Below are 19,635 nucleotides of genomic sequence, written 5' to 3'. Positions count from 1 at the left end.
CAGCATTCTTAGGAAGCTTGGGTTCGCCCGTAGGAAATATCACCTCAAATGTGTAATGCGTCCGTGCATCCAACATTCTAGTCGGGCCTCATTTCGTAGTTTTGCTCGATGTGGATGCCTAAGAGGGAGAAACATTCGTCAAATGAATGTATATGTATACAATATAGAGCTATCTCCAATATTTTTCACATATTACAAGTGATTGTCGAACTTCATATGTATACCTCACCGGACTTCTCCTCTTCACCGGCTTCTCCATCAGTGGAGCTATCACCTTCTCCGTCATTGGACCTATCTCCTGCCCCATCGGCTTCATCTTCGTGTCGCTCGACCTCCATTCCAACGTCCTGGTTTAGAGATTCAGCTGGTTCAACGTCGGGGCCGTCTTTGATTATATCTTCGTGAAGTTCTTCCTCTTCGAGGTTCCTGATATGTGGATCCATAGCTCTGCAAAAAATGGATTCTCTTAACCTTTGTACCAAAAACCAAAGTAGGAGTACTTTTCCAATTTGAGACTCCTAGATTTCTGCATAGTATTCAAAGTAGGAGTACTTTTCCAATTTGAGCATTCAATAAGCAAAACCAAATCGTCAAATAAAGTAGTATTCTAATTAGCATGCATTCAATTATAAGCTAATACATCATCACTTTTGTCCGTACATCGTCGAATATTATCACTAATACTCCTCGAATACTATCATACATATAGCATCACTAATACATCTAGAACCGTAGCGCCCGACGGGTATCGGCGCCGGCGGTGGACACCCAAAGAGAAGGAACCATCACAGGATCATAGCTCCAGTGAGATCCCCGAAGAACCTGCCAGGTATGCTCGAACCTGCCCTCCAACGCAACCATGTAGCGACGGACGTGCTCATCCTCCTCGCTGACACCATGACGTACCACCTCCGCGGAGTCCGGAAGCCTCGACACCCTCACTGGCCCACGCGACCGCCACCAAACAAGGATCGGGTCAACGACGGGCTGGCTCCTCACCAACCTACGCCCCCGGAAGGTAGCACCTCCCAGTAGCAGCCGGGCGGAGCCCAGTCCCGGACAGGGCCCCTCTGATCAAGCAGGTGTCCTCCGCCGAGTCGACGACGAGGATGCGGGATAGGCATCATAAAATGAACTAAAAAAATAAACTAGTTCTATTAATTTTCTTGCTAAAAATAAACTATTAACACTTAAGCATATACAATAGCAAAATTAAACTATTAACACTTAAGCATATACAATAGCAAAATTAAGCAATAATCTAAGAAACACTATTAACACTTAAGCATATACACTATACAATAGCAAAATTCCTCCTATTCTTATTTTCATTTTTCTGCTCCTCCTCTTCTTTTCTTCTCTTCTCCTCCTCTTCTTTTCTTCTTTTCTTATACACTATACACTATATACACTATAGAAAAATTCCTCCTCTCCTTATACACTATACACTATATACACTATACACTTAAGCATATACACTATACAATATACACTTTTTCTTCTTTTCTTCTCCTCCTCTTCTTATTTTCATTTTCCCTAATCTTATTTTCTTATTTTTGTTCATATTTCTTCTTCTTGTAACCCTAACCTAATTCTAAATATTACTAACCCTAATAATCTAGCACAAACCTAATAACAATAGGAATTAAATGACAAAAAAAATCTTTTTCTTTTTCTTCTTTTCTTCACCTTTTTCTTCCTTTCTTCTCCTTTTTCTTCTTCTCTTCTCCTTTTTCTTCTTTTCTTCTATACTGGCCAGAGTGTTGGGGAGGAGGGCGCGGGGGGCTTATCGGCCGGAGGTGTCGACGGCGCGCGGCAAGGAGGACGGCGCGGAGGACGGCACGACGGCTAGGAGGACGGCGCGGCGGCGAGGACGACGGCGCGGCGGCAAGGAGGACGACCGACGGCGAGGAGGACGGCATGCGGCGGCGAGCAGGACGGCGGGCAGCCTGACGGCGTCGGTTAGTTCGTCGCTGTGCCGCGCCGGGCAGGAGAACGAGATGAAGAAGAAGAGAAATGGACGAATTGGGTTGGAAATTTTCGAAGTCCCGCTTATATAGGTGGATCTATAGTCCCGGTGTGTGGCTCGAACCGGGACTAAAGACCCCCTTTAGTCCCGGGTGGAGCCACGACCCGGGACTAAAGGCCTCTTTTCGGGCACACCAGGAGGCGGGAAGCAGGGGGTCTTTAGTCCCGGGGTGTGGCTCCAGCCGGGACTAAAGGGGGTCTTTAGTCCCGGGTCGTGGCTCCACCCGGGACTAAAGCCCCTCCTCGGCTGCACGATAAGTTTAGTCCCACCTCGCCAAGCGAGGGGGACAAACACTTGTTTATAAGCCCCGTCGCAGCTTGTCCATCGAGCTCCTCTCTAAAGCAGGCTTACGGGCCTAAACTTACTGAAAATTGAAACTATATTCGAAATTGTGGAGAAAATTCAATCTGAATTCAAAGTGAATTCAGGTCGAATTTTGTCCATGATTTCTCATATAGTTTCAATTTTTTTCTATTTTCAAAATTAATTATTTTGACGATCCAAACTATTAATTTATCTTGTTATTTTCAATTAAAAACTATGTTTATTAAAAATTCTTTTTGCATATTTGAGAATTTGACAAAACTATGATAATGAAAAGTGTTTGAAATTGAATAAATAATTCAAAACTATTTTCTATTTTCATAATTAATAATTTTGACTATCCAAACTATTATCTATTTTGTTATTTTCAATTAAAAACTATGTTTATTAATTTTTCTTGCATATTTGAGAATTTGACAAAACTATGATTATGAAAAGTGTTTCAAATTGAACAAATAATGCAAAACTATTTTTTATTTTCATAATTAATAATTTTGACTATCCAAATTATTATCTATTTTGTTATTTTCAATTAAAAACTATGTTTATTAAAAATTCTTTTTGCATATTTGAGAATTTGACAAAACTATGATAATGAAAAGTGTTTCCAATTGAACAAATAATGCAAAACTATTTTTTATTTTCATAATTAATAATTTTGACTATCCAAACTATTATCTATTTTGTTATTTTCAATTAAAAACTATGTTTATTAATTTTTTTTTTGCATATTTGAGAATTTGACAAAACTATGATAATGAAAAGTGTTTCAAATTGAATAAATAATGCAAAACTATTTTTTATTTTCATAATTAATAATTTTGACTATCCAAACTATTATCTATTTTGTTATTTTCACTTCATTTGGTATATTTCGTGCATTTACTTATTTTTTTGAGCTAGTTGACCCTGAAATTGAAAAGCACTACAAATGAACTCTGAAAATGTTGAAAGTTGGCATGCTATCATCATTTCACCCACATAGCATGTGTTAAAAAGTTGAGAGGGCTACGAAAAAAACTGGATGCAGTTCGTGTACAAAACTGACAATCTCTCTCGAAGTAGCAGGGTTTCGAACGAGAACTCATCTCTTACAAAGGGATTTCATTTTTTTTGAACTTATTTGAACTCCATACTTTTTTTGTGTTCAAAATGCACCATTCAAAGGCACATCACAAAATTTCAACAATTTCTGACTTCATTTGGTATTCTTCGTGCATTTACTTATTTTTTTGAGCTAGTTGACCCTAAAATTGAAAAGCACTACAAATGAACTCTGAAAATGTTGAAAGTTGGCATGCTATCATCATTTCACCCACATAGCATGTGTTAAAAAGTTGAGAGGGCTATGACAAAAACTGGATGCAGTTCGTGTACAAAACTGACAATCTCTCTCGAAGTAGCACGGTTTCGAACGAGAACTCATCTCTTACAAAGGGATTTCATTTTTTTGAACTTATTTGAACTCCATACTTTTTGTGTGTTCAAAATGCACCATTCAAAGGCACATCACAAAATTTCAACAATTTCTGACTTCATTTGGTATTCTTCGTGCATTTACTTATTTTTTTTGAGCTAGTTGACCCTGAAATTGAAAAGCACTACAAATGAACTCTGAAAATATTGAAAGTTGGCATGCTATCATCATTTCACCCACATAGCTTGTGTTAAAAAGTTGAGAGGGCTACGACAAAAACTGGATGCAGTTCGTGTACAAAACTGACAATCTCTCTCGAAGTAGCAGGGTTTCGAACGAGAACTCATCTCTTACAAAGGGATTTCATTTTTTTTGAACTTATTTGAACTCCATACTTTTTGCGTGTTCAAAATGCACCATTCAAAGGCACATCAAAAAATTTCAACAATTTCGGACTTCATTTGGTATATTTCGTGCATTTACTTATTTTTTTTGAGCTAGTTGACCCTGAAATTGAAAAGCACTACAAATGAACTCTGAAAATGTTGAAATTTGGCATGCTATCATCATTTCACCCACATAGCATGTGTTTAAAAGTTGAGAGGGCTACGACAAAAACTGGATGCAGTTCGTGTACAAAACTGACAATCTCTCTCGAAGTAGCAGGGTTTCGAACGAGAACTCATCTCTTACAAAGGGATTTCATTTTTTTGAACTTATTTGAACTCCATACTTTTTGTGTGTTCAAAATGCACCATTCAAAGGCACATCACAAAATTTTAACAATTTCTGACTTCATTTGGTATTCTTCGTGCATTTACTTATTTTTTTTGAGCTAGTTGACCCTGAAATTGAAAAGCACTACAAATGAACTATGAAAATGTTGAAAGTTGGCATGCTATCATCATTTCACCCACATAGCTTGTGTTAAAAAGTTGAGAGGGCTACGACAAAAACTGGATGCAGTTCGTGTACAAAACTGAGAATCTCTCTCGAAGTAGCACGGTTTCGAACGAGAACTCATCTCTTACAAAGGGATTTCATTTTTTTTAACTTATTTGAACTCCATACTTTTTGTGTCTTCAAAATGCAGCATTCAAAGGCACATCACAAAATTTCAACAATTTCTGACTTCATTTGGTATATTTCGTGCATTTACTTATTTTTTTGAGCTAGTTGACCCTGAAATTGAAAAGCATTACAAATGAACTCTGAAAATGTTGAAAGTTGGCATGCTATCATCATTTCACCCACATAGCATGTGTTAAAAAGTTGAGAGGGCTACGACAAAAACTGGATGCAGTTCGTTTACAAAACTGACAATCTCTCTCGAAGTAGCACGGTTTCGAACGAGAACTCATCTCTTACAAAGGGATTTCATTTTTTTTGAACTTATTTGAACTCCATACTTTTTGTGTGTTCAAAATGCACCATTCAAAGTCACATCACAAAATTTCAACAATTTCTGACTTCATTTGGTATTCTTCGTGCATTTACTTATTTTTTTGAGCTAGTTGACCCTGAAATTGAAAAGCACTACAAATCAACTCTGAAAATGTTGAAAGTTGGCATGCTATCATCATTTCACCCACATAGCATGTGTTAAAAAGTTGAGAGGGCTACGACAAAAACTGGATGCAGTTCGTGTACAAAACTGACAATCTCTCTCGGAGTACAGGGTTTCGAACGAGAACTCATCTCTTACAAAGGGATTTCATTTTTTGAACTTATTTGAACTCCATACTTTTTGAGTGTTCAAAATGCACCATTCAAAGGCACATCTCAAAATTTCAACAATTTCTGACTTCATTTGGTATTCTTCGTGCATTTACTTATTTTTTTGAGCTAATTGACCCTGAAATTGAAAAGCACTACAAATGAACTCTGAAAATGTTGAAAGTTGGAATTCTATCATCATTTCACCCACATAGCATGTGTTTAAAAGTTGAGAGGGCTACGACAAAAACTGGATGCAGTTCGTGTACAAAACTGACAATCTCTCTCGAAGTAGCAGGGTTTCGAACGAGAACTCATCTCTTACAAAGGGATTTCATTTTTTTGAACTTATTTGAACTCCATACTTTTTGTGTGTTCAAAATGCACCATTCAAAGGCACATCACAAAATTTTAACAATTTCTGACTTCATTTGGTATTCTTCGTGCATTTACTTATTTGTTTTGAGCTAGTTGACCCTGAAATTGAAAAGCACTACAAATGAACTATGAAAATGTTGAAAGTTGGCATGCTATCATCATTTCACCCACATAGCTTGTGTTAAAAAGTTGAGAGGGCTACGACAAAAACTGGATGCAGTTCGTGTACAAAACTGAGAATCTCTCTCGAAGTAGCACGGTTTCGAACGAGAACTCATCTCTTACAAAGGGATTTCATTTTTTTTAACTTATTTGAACTCCATACTTTTTGTGTCTTCAAAATGCAGCATTCAAAGGCACATCAGAAAATTTCAACAATTTCTGACTTCGTTTGGTATATTTCGTGCATTTACTTATTTTTTTGAGCTAGTTGACCCTGAAATTGAAAAGCATTACAAATGAACTCTGAAAATGTTGAAAGTTGGCATGCTATCATCATTTCACCCACATAGCATGTGTTAAAAAGTTGAGAGGGCTACGACAAAAACTGGATGCAGTTCGTTTACAAAACTGACAATCTCTCTCGAAGTAGCACGGTTTCGAACGAGAACTCATCTCTTACAAAGGGATTTCATTTTTTTTGAACTTATTTGAACTCCATACTTTTTGTGTGTTCAAAATGCACCATTCAAAGTCACATCACAAAATTTCAACAATTTCTGACTTCATTTGGTATTCTTCGTGCATTTACTTATTTTTTTGAGCTAGTTGACCCTGAAATTGAAAAGCACTACAAATCAACTCTGAAAATGTTGAAAGTTGGCATGCTATCATCATTTCACCCACATAGCATGTGTTAAAAAGTTGAGAGGGCTACGACAAAAACTGGATGCAGTTCGTGTACAAAACTGACAATCTCTCTCGGAGTACAGGGTTTCGAACGAGAACTCATCTCTTACAAAGGGATTTCATTTTTTGAACTTATTTGAACTCCATACTTTTTGAGTGTTCAAAATGCACCATTCAAAGGCACATCTCAAAATTTCAACAATTTCTGACTTCATTTGGTATTCTTCGTGCATTTACTTATTTTTTTGAGCTAATTGACCCTGAAATTGAAAAGCACTACAAATGAACTCTGAAAATGTTGAAAGTTGGCATTCTATCATCATTTCACCCACATAGTATGTGTTAAAAAGTTGAGAGGGCTACGACAAAAACTGGATGCAGGTCGTGTACAAAACTGACAATCTCTCTCGAAGTAGGAGGGTTTCGAACGAGAACTCATCTCTTACAAAGGGATTTCATTTTTTTTGAACTTATTGGAACTACATACTTTTTGTGTGTTCAAAATGCACCATTCAAAGGCACATCACAAAATTTCAACAATTTCTGACTTAATTTGGTATTCTTCGTGCATTTACTTATTGTTTTTGAGCTAGTTGACCCTGAAATTGAAAAGCACTACAAATGAACTCTGAAAATGTTGAAAGTTGGCATGTTATCATCATTTCACCCACATAGCATGTCTTAAAAAGTTGAGAGGGCTACGACAAAAACTGGATGCAGTTCGTTTACAAAACTGACAATCTCTCTCGAAGTAGCAGGGTTTCGAACGAGAACTCATCTCTTACAAAGGGATTTCATTTATTTTGAGCTTATTTGAAACCCATACTTTTTGTATGTTCAAAATGCACCATTCAAAGGCACATCTCAAAATTTCAACAATTTCTGACCGCATTTGGTATTCTTCGTGCATTTACTTATTTTTTTGAGCTAATTGACCCTGAAATTGAAAAGCACTACAAATGAACTCTGAAAATGTTGAAAGTTGGCATGCTATCATCATTTCACCCACATAGCATGTGTTAAAAAGTTGAGAGGGCTACGAAAAAAACTGGATGCAGTTCGTGTACAAAACTGACAATCTCTCTCGAAGTAGCACGGTTTCGAACGAGAACTCATCTCTTACAAAGGGATTTCATTTTTTTGAACTTATTTGAACTCCATACTTTTTCTGTGTTCAAAATGCACCATTCAAAGGCACATCACAAAATTTCAACAATTTCTGACTTCATTTGGTATTCTTCGTGCATTTACTTATTTTTTTTGAGCTAGTTGACCCTGAAATTGAAAAGCACTACAAATCAACTCTGAAAATGTTGAAAGTTGGCATGCTATCATCATTTCACCCACATAGCATGTCTTAAAAAGTTGAGAGGGCTACGACAAAAACTGGATGCAGTTCGTGTACAAAACTGACAATCTCTCTCGAAGTAGCAGGGTTTCGAACGAGAACTCATCTCTTACAAAGGGATTTCATTTATTTTGAACTTATTTGAACTCCATAATTTTTGTGTGTTCAAAATGCACCATTCAAAGGCACATCTCAAAATTTCAACAATTTCGGACTTCATTTGGTATTCTTCGTGCATTTACTTATTTGTTTTTGAGCTAATTGACCCTGAAATTGAAAAGCACTACAAATGAACTCTGAAAATGTTGAAAGTTTGCATGCTATCATCATTTCACCAACATAGCATGTGTTAAAAAGTTGAGAGGGCTACGACAAAAACTGGATGCAGTTCGTGTACAAAACTGACAATCTCTCTCGAAGTAGCAGGGTTTCGAACGAGAACTCATCTCTTACAAAGGGATTTCATTTTTTTTTGAACTTATTTGAACTCCATACTTTTTGTGTGTTAAAAATGCACCATTCAAAGGCACATCATAAAATTTCAACAATTTCTGACTTCATTTGGTATTCTTCGTGCATTTACTTATTGTTTTTGATCTAGTTGACCCTGAAATTGAAAAGCACTACAAATGAACTCTGAAAATGTTGAAAGTTGGCATGATATCATCATTTCACCCACATAGCATGTGTTAAAAAGTTGAGAGGTCTACGACAAAAACTGGATGCAGTTCGTGTACAAAACTGACAATCTCTCTCGAAGTAGCACGGTTTCGAACGAGAACTCATCTCTTACAAAGGGATTTCATTTTTTTGAACTTATTTGAACTCCATACTTTTTCTGTGTTCAAAATGCACCATTCAAAGGCACATCTCAAAATTTCAAAAATTTCTGACTTCATTTGGTATTCTTCGTGCATTTACTTATTTTTTTGAGCTAGTTGACCCTGAAATTGAAAAGCACTACAAATGAACTCTGAAAATGTTGAAAGTTGGCATGCTATCATCATTTCACCCACATAGCATGTGTTAAAAAGTTGAGAGGGCTACGACAAAAACTGGATGCAGTTCGTGTACAAAACTGACAATCTCTCTCGAAGTAGCAGGGTTTCGAACGAGAACTCATCTCTTACAAATGGATTTCATTTATTTTGAACTTATTTGAACTCCATAATTTTTGTGTGTTCAAAATGCACCATTCAAAGGCACATCTCAAAATTTCAACAATTTCTGACTTCATTTGGTATTCGTCGTGCATTTACTTATTTTTTTGAGCTAATTGACCCTGAAATTGAAAAGCACTACAAATGAACTCTGAAAATGTTGAAAGTTTGCATGCTATCATCATTTCACCCACATAGCATGTATTAAAAAGTTGAGAGGGCTACGACAAAAACTGGATGCAGTTCGTGTACAAAACTGACAATCTCTCTCGAAGTAGCAGGGTTTCGAACGAGAACTCATCTCTTACAAAGGGATTTCATTTTTTTGAACTTATTTGAACTCCATACTTTTTGTGTGTTCAAAATGCAGCATTCAAAGGCACATCACAAAATTTCAACAATTTCTGACTTCATTTGGTATATTTCGTGCATTTACTTATTATTTTTGAGCTAGTTGACCCAGAAATTGAAAAGCATTAGAAATGAACTCTGAAAATGTTGAAAGTTGGCATGCTATCATCATTTCACCCACATAGCATGTGTTAAAAAGTTGAGAGGGCTACGACAAAAACTGGATGAAGTTCGTGTACAAAACTGACAATCTCTCTCGAAGTAGCAGGGTTTCGAACGAGAACTCATCTCTTACAAAGGGATTTCATTTTTTGAACTTATTTGAACTCCATACTTTTTGTGTGTTCGAAATGCACCATTCAAAGGCACATCTCAAAATTTCAACAATTTCTGACTTCATTTGGTATTCTTCGTGCATTTACTTATTTTTTTTGAGCTAATTGACCCTGAAATTGAAAAGCACTACAAATGAACTCTGAAAATGTTGAAAGTTGGCATGCTATCATCATTTCACCCACATAGCATGTGTTAAAAAGTTGAGAGGGCTACGACAAAAACTGGATGCAGTTCGTGTACAAAACTTACAATCTCTCTCGAAGTAGCAGGGTTTCGAACGAGAACTCATCTCTTACAAAGGGATTTCATTTTTTTTGAACTTATTTGAACTCCATACTTTTTTTGTGTTCAAAATGCACCATTCAAAGGCACATCACAAAATTTCAACAATTTCTGACTTCATTTGGTATTCTTCGTGCATTTACTTATTTTTTTGAGCTAGTTGACCCTAAAATTGAAAAGCACTACAAATGAACTCTGAAAATGTTGAAAGTTGGCATGCTATCATCATTTCACCCACATAGCATGTGTTAAAAAGTTGAGAGGGCTATGACAAAAACTGGATGCAGTTCGTGTACAAAACTGACAATCTCTCTCGAAGTAGCACGGTTTCGAACGAGAACTCATCTCTTACAAAGGGATTTCATTTTTTTGAACTTATTTGAACTCCATACTTTTTGTGTGTTCAAAATGCACCATTCAAAGGCACATCACAAAATTTCAACAATTTCTGACTTCATTTGGTATTCTTCGTGCATTTACTTATTTTTTTTGAGCTAGTTGACCCTGAAATTGAAAAGCACTACAAATGAACTCTGAAAATATTGAAAGTTGGCATGCTATCATCATTTCACCCACATAGCTTGTGTTAAAAAGTTGAGAGGGCTACGACAAAAACTGGATGCAGTTCGTGTACAAAACTGACAATCTCTCTCGAAGTAGCAGGGTTTCGAACGAGAACTCATCTCTTACAAAGGGATTTCATTTTTTTTGAACTTATTTGAACTCCATACTTTTTGCGTGTTCAAAATGCACCATTCAAAGGCACATCTCAAAATTTCAACAATTTCTGACTTCATTTGGTATATTTCGTGCATTTACTTATTTTTTTTGAGCTAGTTGACCCTGAAATTGAAAAGCACTACAAATGAACTCTGAAAATGTTGAAATTTGGCATGCTATCATCATTTCACCCACATAGCATGTGTTTAAAAGTTGAGAGGGCTACGACAAAAACTGGATGCAGTTCGTGTACAAAACTGACAATCTCTCTCGAAGTAGCAGGGTTTCGAACGAGAACTCATCTCTTACAAAGGGATTTCATTTTTTTGAACTTATTTGAACTCCATACTTTTTGTGTGTTCAAAATGCACCATTCAAAGGCACATCACAAAATTTTAACAATTTCTGACTTCATTTGGTATTCTTCGTGCATTTACTTATTTTTTTTGAGCTAGTTGACCCTGAAATTGAAAAGCACTACAAATGAACTATGAAAATGTTGATAGTTGGCATGCTATCATCATTTCACCCACATAGCTTGTGTTAAAAAGTTGAGAGGGCTACGACAAAAACTGGATGCAGTTCGTGTACAAAACTGAGAATCTCTCTCGAAGTAGCACGGTTTCGAACGAGAACTCATCTCTTACAAAGGGATTTTATTTTTTTTAACTTATTTGAACTCCATACTTTTTGTGTCTTCAAAATGCAGCATTCAAAGGCACATCACAAAATTTCAACAATTTCTGACTTCATTTGGTATATTTCGTGCATTTACTTATTTTTTTGAGCTAGTTGACCCTGAAATTGAAAAGCATTACAAATGAACTCTGAAAATGTTGAAAGTTGGCATGCTATCATCATTTCACCCACATAGCATGTGTTAAAAAGTTGAGAGGGCTACGACAAAAACTGGATGCAGTTCGTTTACAAAACTGACAATCTCTCTCGAAGTAGCACGGTTTCGAACGAGAACTCATCTCTTACAAAGGGATTTCATTTTTTTTGAACTTATTTGAACTCCATACTTTTTGTGTGTTCAAAATGCACCATTCAAAGTCACATCACAAAATTTCAACAATTTCTGACTTCATTTGGTATTCTTCGTGCATTTACTTATTTTTTTGAGCTAGTTGACCCTGAAATTGAAAAGCACTACAAATCAACTCTGAAAATGTTGAAAGTTGGCATGCTATCATCATTTCACCCACATAGCATGTGTTAAAAAGTTGAGAGGGCTACGACAAAAACTGGATGCAGTTCGTGTACAAAACTGACAATCTCTCTCGGAGTACAGGGTTTCGAACGAGAACTCATCTCTTACAAAGGGATTTCATTTTTTGAACTTATTTGAACTCCATACTTTTTGAGTGTTCAAAATGCACCATTCAAAGGCACATCTCAAAATTTCAACAATTTCTGACTTCATTTGGTATTCTTCGTGCATTTACTTATTTTTTTGAGCTAATTGACCCTGAAATTGAAAAGCACTACAAATGAACTCTGAAAATGTTGAAAGTTGGCATTCTATCATCATTTCACCCACATAGCATGTGTTTAAAAGTTGAGAGGGCTACGACAAAAACTGGATGCAGTTCGTGTACAAAACTGACAATCTCTCTCGAAGTAGCAGGGTTTCGAACGAGAACTCATCTCTTACAAAGGGATTTCATTTTTTTGAACTTATTTGAACTCCATACTTTTTGTGTGTTCAAAATGCACCATTCAAAGGCACATCACAAAATTTTAACAATTTCTGACTTCATTTGGTATTCTTCGTGCATTTACTTATTTGTTTTGAGCTAGTTGACCCTGAAATTGAAAAGCACTACAAATGAACTATGAAAATGTTGAAAGTTGGCATGCTATCATCATTTCACCCACATAGCTTGTGTTAAAAAGTTGAGAGGGCTACGACAAAAACTGGATGCAGTTCGTGTACAAAACTGAGAATCTCTCTCGAAGTAGCACGGTTTCGAACGAGAACTCATCTCTTACAAAGGGATTTTATTTTTTTTAACTTATTTGAACTCCATACTTTTTGTGTCTTCAAAATGCAGCATTCAAAGGCACATCACAAAATTTCAACAATTTCTGACTTCATTTGGTATATTTCGTGCATTTACTTATTTTTTTGAGCTAGTTGACCCTGAAATTGAAAAGCATTACAAATGAACTCTGAAAATGTTGAAAGTTGGCATGCTATCATCATTTCACCCACATAGCATGTGTTAAAAAGTTGAGAGGGCTACGACAAAAACTGGATGCAGTTCGTTTACAAAACTGACAATCTCTCTCGAAGTAGCACGGTTTCGAACGAGAACTCATCTCTTACAAAGGGATTTCATTTTTTTTGAACTTATTTGAACTCCATACTTTTTGTGTGTTCAAAATGCACCATTCAAAGTCACATCACAAAATTTCAACAATTTCTGACTTCATTTGGTATTCTTCGTGCATTTACTTATTTTTTTGAGCTAGTTGACCCTGAAATTGAAAAGCACTACAAATCAACTCTGAAAATGTTGAAAGTTGGCATGCTATCATCATTTCACCCACATAGCATGTGTTAAAAAGTTGAGAGGGCTACGACAAAAACTGGATGCAGTTCGTGTACAAAACTGACAATCTCTCTCGGAGTACAGGGTTTCGAACGAGAACTCATCTCTTACAAAGGGATTTCATTTTTTGAACTTATTTGAACTCCATACTTTTTGAGTGTTCAAAATGCACCATTCAAAGGCACATCTCAAAATTTCAACAATTTCTGACTTCATTTGGTATTCTTCGTGCATTTACTTATTTTTTTGAGCTAATTGACCCTGAAATTGAAAAGCACTACAAATGAACTCTGAAAATGTTGAAAGTTGGCATTCTATCATCATTTCACCCACATAGCATGTGTTAAAAAGTTGAGAGGGCTACGACAAAAACTGGATGCAGGTCGTGTACAAAACTGACAATCTCTCTCGAAGTAGGAGGGTTTCGAACGAGAACTCATCTCTTACAAAGGGATTTCATTTTTTTTGAACTTATTGGAACTACATACTTTTTGTGTGTTCAAAATGCACCATTCAAAGGCACATCACAAAATTTCAACAATTTCTGACTTAATTTGGTATTCTTCGTGCATTTACTTATTGTTTTTGAGCTAGTTGACCCTGAAATTGAAAAGCACTACAAATGAACTCTGAAAATGTTGAAAGTTGGCATGTTATCATCATTTCACCCACATAGCATGTCTTAAAAAGTTGAGAGGGCTACGACAAAAACTGGATGCAGTTCGTTTACAAAACTGACAATCTCTCTCGAAGTAGCAGGGTTTCGAACGAGAACTCATCTCTTACAAAGGGATTTCATTTATTTTGAGCTTATTTGAACTCCATACTTTTTGTATGTTCAAAATGCACCATTCAAAGGCACATCTCAAAATTTCAACAATTTCTGACCGCATTTGGTATTCTTCGTGCATTTACTTATTTTTTTGAGCTAATTGACCCTGAAATTGAAAAGCACTACAAATGAACTCTGAAAATGTTGAAAGTTGGCATGCTATCATCATTTCACCCACATAGCATGTGTTAAAAAGTTGAGAGGGCTACGACAAAAACTGGATGCAGTTCGTGTACAAAACTGACAATCTCTCTCGAAGTAGCACGGTTTCGAACGAGAACTCATCTCTTACAAAGGGATTTCATTTTTTTGAACTTATTTGAACTCCATACTTTTTCTGTGTTCAAAATGCACCATTCAAAGGCACATCACAAAATTTCAACAATTTCTGACTTCATTTGGTATTCTTCGTGCATTTACTTATTTTTTTTGAGCTAGTTGACCCTGAAATTGAAAAGCACTACAAATCAACTCTGAAAATGTTGAAAGTTGGCATGCTATCATCATTTCACCCACATAGCATGTCTTAAAAAGTTGAGAGGGCTACGACAAAAACTGGATGCAGTTCGTGTACAAAACTGACAATCTCTCTCGAAGTAGCAGGGTTTCGAACGAGAACTCATCTCTTACAAAGGGATTTCATTTATTTTGAACTTATTTGAACTCCATAATTTTTGTGTGTTCAAAATGCACCATTCAAAGGCACATCTCAAAATTTCAACAATTTCGGACTTCATTTGGTATTCTTCGTTCATTTACTTATTTGTTTTTGAGCTAATTGACCCTGAAATTTAAAAGCACTACAAATGAACTCTGAAAATGTTGAAAGTTTGCATGCTATCATCATTTCACCAACATAGCATGTGTTAAAAAGTTGAGAGGGCTACGACAAAAACTGGATGCAGTTCGTGTACAAAACTGACAATCTCTCTCGAAGTAGCAGGGTTTCGAACGAGAACTCATCTCTTACAAAGGGATTTCATTTTTTTTTGAACTTATTTGAACTCCATACTTTTTGTGTGTTAAAAATGCACCATTCAAAGGCACATCATAAAATTTCAACAATTTCTGACTTCATTTGGTATTCTTCGTGCATTTACTTATTGTTTTTGATCTAGTTGACCCTGAAATTGAAAAGCACTACAAATGAACTCTGAAAATGTTGAAAGTTGGCATGCTATCATCATTTCACCCACATAGCATGTGTTAAAAAGTTGAGAGGGCTACGACAAAAACTGGATGAAGTTCGTGTACAAAACTGACAATCTCTCTCGAAGTAGCAGGGTTTCGAACGAGAACTCATCTCTTACAAAGGGATTTCATTTATTTTGAACTTATTTGAACTCCATACTTTTTGTGTGTTCAAAATGCACCATTCAAAGGCACATCTCAAAATTTCAAAAATTTCTGACTTCATTTGGTATTCTTCGTGCATTTACTTATTTTTTTGAGCTATTTAACCCTAAAAATGAAAAGCACTACAAATGAACTCTGAAAATGTTGAAAGTTGGCATGCTATCATCATTTCACCCACATAGCATGTGTTAAAAAGTTGAGAGGGCTACGACAAAAACTGGATGCAGTTCGTGTACAAAACTGACAATCTCTCTCGAAGTAGCAGGGTTTCGAACGAGAACTCATCTCTTACAAAGGGATTTCATTTTTTTGAACTTATTTGAACTCCATACTTTTTGTGTGTTCAAAATGCACCATTCAAAGGCACATCACAAAATTTCAACAATTTCTGACTTCATTTGGTATTCTTCGTGCATTTACTTATTTTTTTTGAGCTAGTTGACCCTGAAATTGAAAAGCACTACAAATGAACTCTAAAAATGTTGAAAGTTGGCATGCTATCATCATTTCACCCACATAGCATGTCTTAAAAAGTTGAGAGGGCTACGACAAAAACTGGATGCAGTTCGTGTACAAAACTGACAATCTATCTCGAAGTAGAAGGGTTTCGAACGAGAACTCATCTCTTACAAATGGATTTCATTTATTTTGAACTTATTTGAACTCCATAATTTTTGTGTGTTCAAAATGCACCATTCAAAGGCACATCTCAAAATTTCAACAATTTCTGACTTCATTTGGTATTCGTCGTGCATTTACTTATTTTTTTGAGCTAATTGACCCTGAAATTGAAAAGCACTACAAATGAACTCTGAAAATGTTGAAAGTTTGCATGCTATCATCATTTCACCCACATAGCATGTATTAAAAAGTTGAGAGGGCTACGACAAAAACTGGATGCAGTTCGTGTACAAAACTGACAATCTCTCTCGAAGTAGCAGGGTTTCGAACGAGAACTCATCTCTTACAAAGGGATTTCATTTTTTTGAACTTATTTGAACTCCATACTTTTTGTGTGTTCAAAATGCAGCATTCAAAGGCACATCACAAAATTTCAACAATTTCTGACTTCATTTGGTATATTTCGTGCATTTACTTATTATTTTTGAGCTAGTTGACCCAGAAATTGAAAAGCATTAGAAATGAACTCTGAAAATGTTGAAAGTTGGCATGCTATCATCATTTCACCCACATAGCATGTGTTAAAAAGTTGAGAGGGCTACGACAAAAACTGGATGCAGTTCGTGTACAAAACTGACAATCTCTCTCGAAGTAGCAGGGTTTCGAACGAGAACTCATCTCTTACAAAGGGATTTCATTTTTTGAACTTATTTGAACTCCATAATTTTTGTGTGTTCGAAATGCACCATTCAAAGGCACATCTCAAAATTTCAACAATTTCTGACTTCATTTGGTATTCTTCGTGCATTTACTTATTTTTTTTGAGCTAATTGACCCTGAAATTGAAAAGCACTACAAATGAACTCTGAAAATGTTGAAAGTTGGCATGCTATCATCATTTCACCCACATAGCATGTGTTAAAAAGTTGAGAGGGCTACGACAAAAACTGGATGCAGTTCGTGTACAAAACTTACAATCTCTCTCGAAGTAGCAGGGTTTCGAACGAGAACTCATCTCTTACAAAGGGATTTCATTTTTTTTGAACTTATTTGAACTCCATACTTTTTTTGTGTTCAAAATGCACCATTCAAAGGCACATCACAAAATTTCAACAATTTCTGACTTCATTTGGTATTCTTCGTGCATTTACTTATTTTTTTGAGCTAGTTGACCCTAAAATTGAAAAGCACTACAAATGAACTCTGAAAATGTTGAAAGTTGGCATGCTATCATCATTTCACCCACATAGCATGTGTTAAAAAGTTGAGAGGGCTATGACAAAAACTGGATGCAGTTCGTGTACAAAACTGACAATCTCTCTCGAAGTAGCACGGTTTCGAACGAGAACTCATCTCTTACAAAGGGATTTCATTTTTTTGAACTTATTTGAACTCCATACTTTTTGTGTGTTCAAAATGCACCATTCAAAGGCACATCACAAAATTTCAACAATTTCTGACTTCATTTGGTATTCTTCGTGCATTTACTTATTTTTTTTGAGCTAGTTGACCCTGAAATTGAAAAGCACTACAAATGAACTCTGAAAATATTGAAAGTTGGCATGCTATCATCATTTCACCCACATAGCTTGTGTTAAAAAGTTGAGAGGGCTACGACAAAAACTGGATGCAGTTCGTGTACAAAACTGACAATCTCTCTCGAAGTAGCAGGGTTTCGAACGAGAACTCATCTCTTACAAAGGGATTTCATTTTTTTTGAACTTATTTGAACTCCATACTTTTTGCGTGTTCAAAATGCACCATTCAAAGGCACATCAAAAAATTTCAACAATTTCGGACTTCATTTGGTATATTTCGTGCATTTACTTATTTTTTTTGAGCTAGTTGACCCTGAAATTGAAAAGCACTACAAATGAACTCTGAAAATGTTGAAATTTGGCATGCTATCATCATTTCACCCACATAGCATGTGTTTAAAAGTTGAGAGGGCTACGACAAAAACTGGATGCAGTTCGTGTACAAAACTGACAATCTCTCTCGAAGTAGCAGGGTTTCGAACGAGAACTCATCTCTTACAAAGGGATTTCATTTTTTTGAACTTATTTGAACTCCATACTTTTTGTGTGTTCAAAATGCACCATTCAAAGGCACATCACAAAATTTTAACAATTTCTGACTTCATTTGGTATTCTTCGTGCATTTACTTATTTTTTTTGAGCTAGTTGACCCTGAAATTGAAAAGCACTACAAATGAACTATGAAAATGTTGATAGTTGGCATGCTATCATCATTTCACCCACATAGCTTGTGTTAAAAAGTTGAGAGGGCTACGACAAAAACTGGATGCAGTTCGTGTACAAAACTGAGAATCTCTCTCGAAGTAGCACGGTTTCGAACGAGAACTCATCTCTTACAAAGGGATTTTATTTTTTTTAACTTATTTGAACTCCATACTTTTTGTGTCTTCAAAATGCAGCATTCAAAGGCACATCACAAAATTTCAACAATTTCTGACTTCATTTGGTATATTTCGTGCATTTACTTATTTTTTTGAGCTAGTTGACCCTGAAATTGAAAAGCATTACAAATGAACTCTGAAAATGTTGAAAGTTGGCATGCTATCATCATTTCACCCACATAGCATGTGTTAAAAAGTTGAGAGGGCTACGACAAAAACTGGATGCAGTTCGTTTACAAAACTGACAATCTCTCTCGAAGTAGCACGGTTTCGAACGAGAACTCATCTCTTACAAAGGGATTTCATTTTTTTTGAACTTATTTGAACTCCATACTTTTTGTGTGTTCAAAATGCACCATTCAAAGTCACATCGCAAAATTTCAACAATTTCTGACTTCATTTGGTATTCTTCGTGCATTTACTTATTTTTTTGAGCTAGTTGACCCTGAAATTGAAAAGCACTACAAATCAACTCTGAAAATGTTGAAAGTTGGCATGCTATCATCATTTCACCCACATAGCATGTCTTAAAAAGTTGAGAGGGCTACGACAAAAACTGGATGCAGTTCGTGTACAAAACTGACAATCTCTCTCGGAGTACAGGGTTTCGAACGAGAACTCATCTCTTACAAAGGGATTTCATTTTTTGAACTTATTTGAACTCCATACTTTTTGAGTGTTCAAAATGCACCATTCAAAGGCACATCTCAAAATTTCAACAATTTCTGACTTCATTTGGTATTCTTCGTGCATTTACTTATTTTTTTGAGCTAATTGACCCTGAAATTGAAAAGCACTACAAATGAACTCTGAAAATGTTGAAAGTTGGCATTCTATCATCATTTCACCCACATAGCATGTGTTAAAAAGTTGAGAGGGCTACGACAAAAACTGGATGCAGGTCGTGTACAAAACTGACAATCTCTCTCGAAGTAGGAG

This window comes from Hordeum vulgare, chromosome 1H (genome assembly GCF_904849725.1).
Source record: "Hordeum vulgare subsp. vulgare chromosome 1H, MorexV3_pseudomolecules_assembly, whole genome shotgun sequence".
In the NCBI taxonomy this organism is placed as follows: Eukaryota; Viridiplantae; Streptophyta; class Magnoliopsida; order Poales; family Poaceae; genus Hordeum; species Hordeum vulgare.
The sequence above is the reverse complement of the archived record's forward strand: the minus strand, read 5'-3'. Positions refer to the sequence as shown.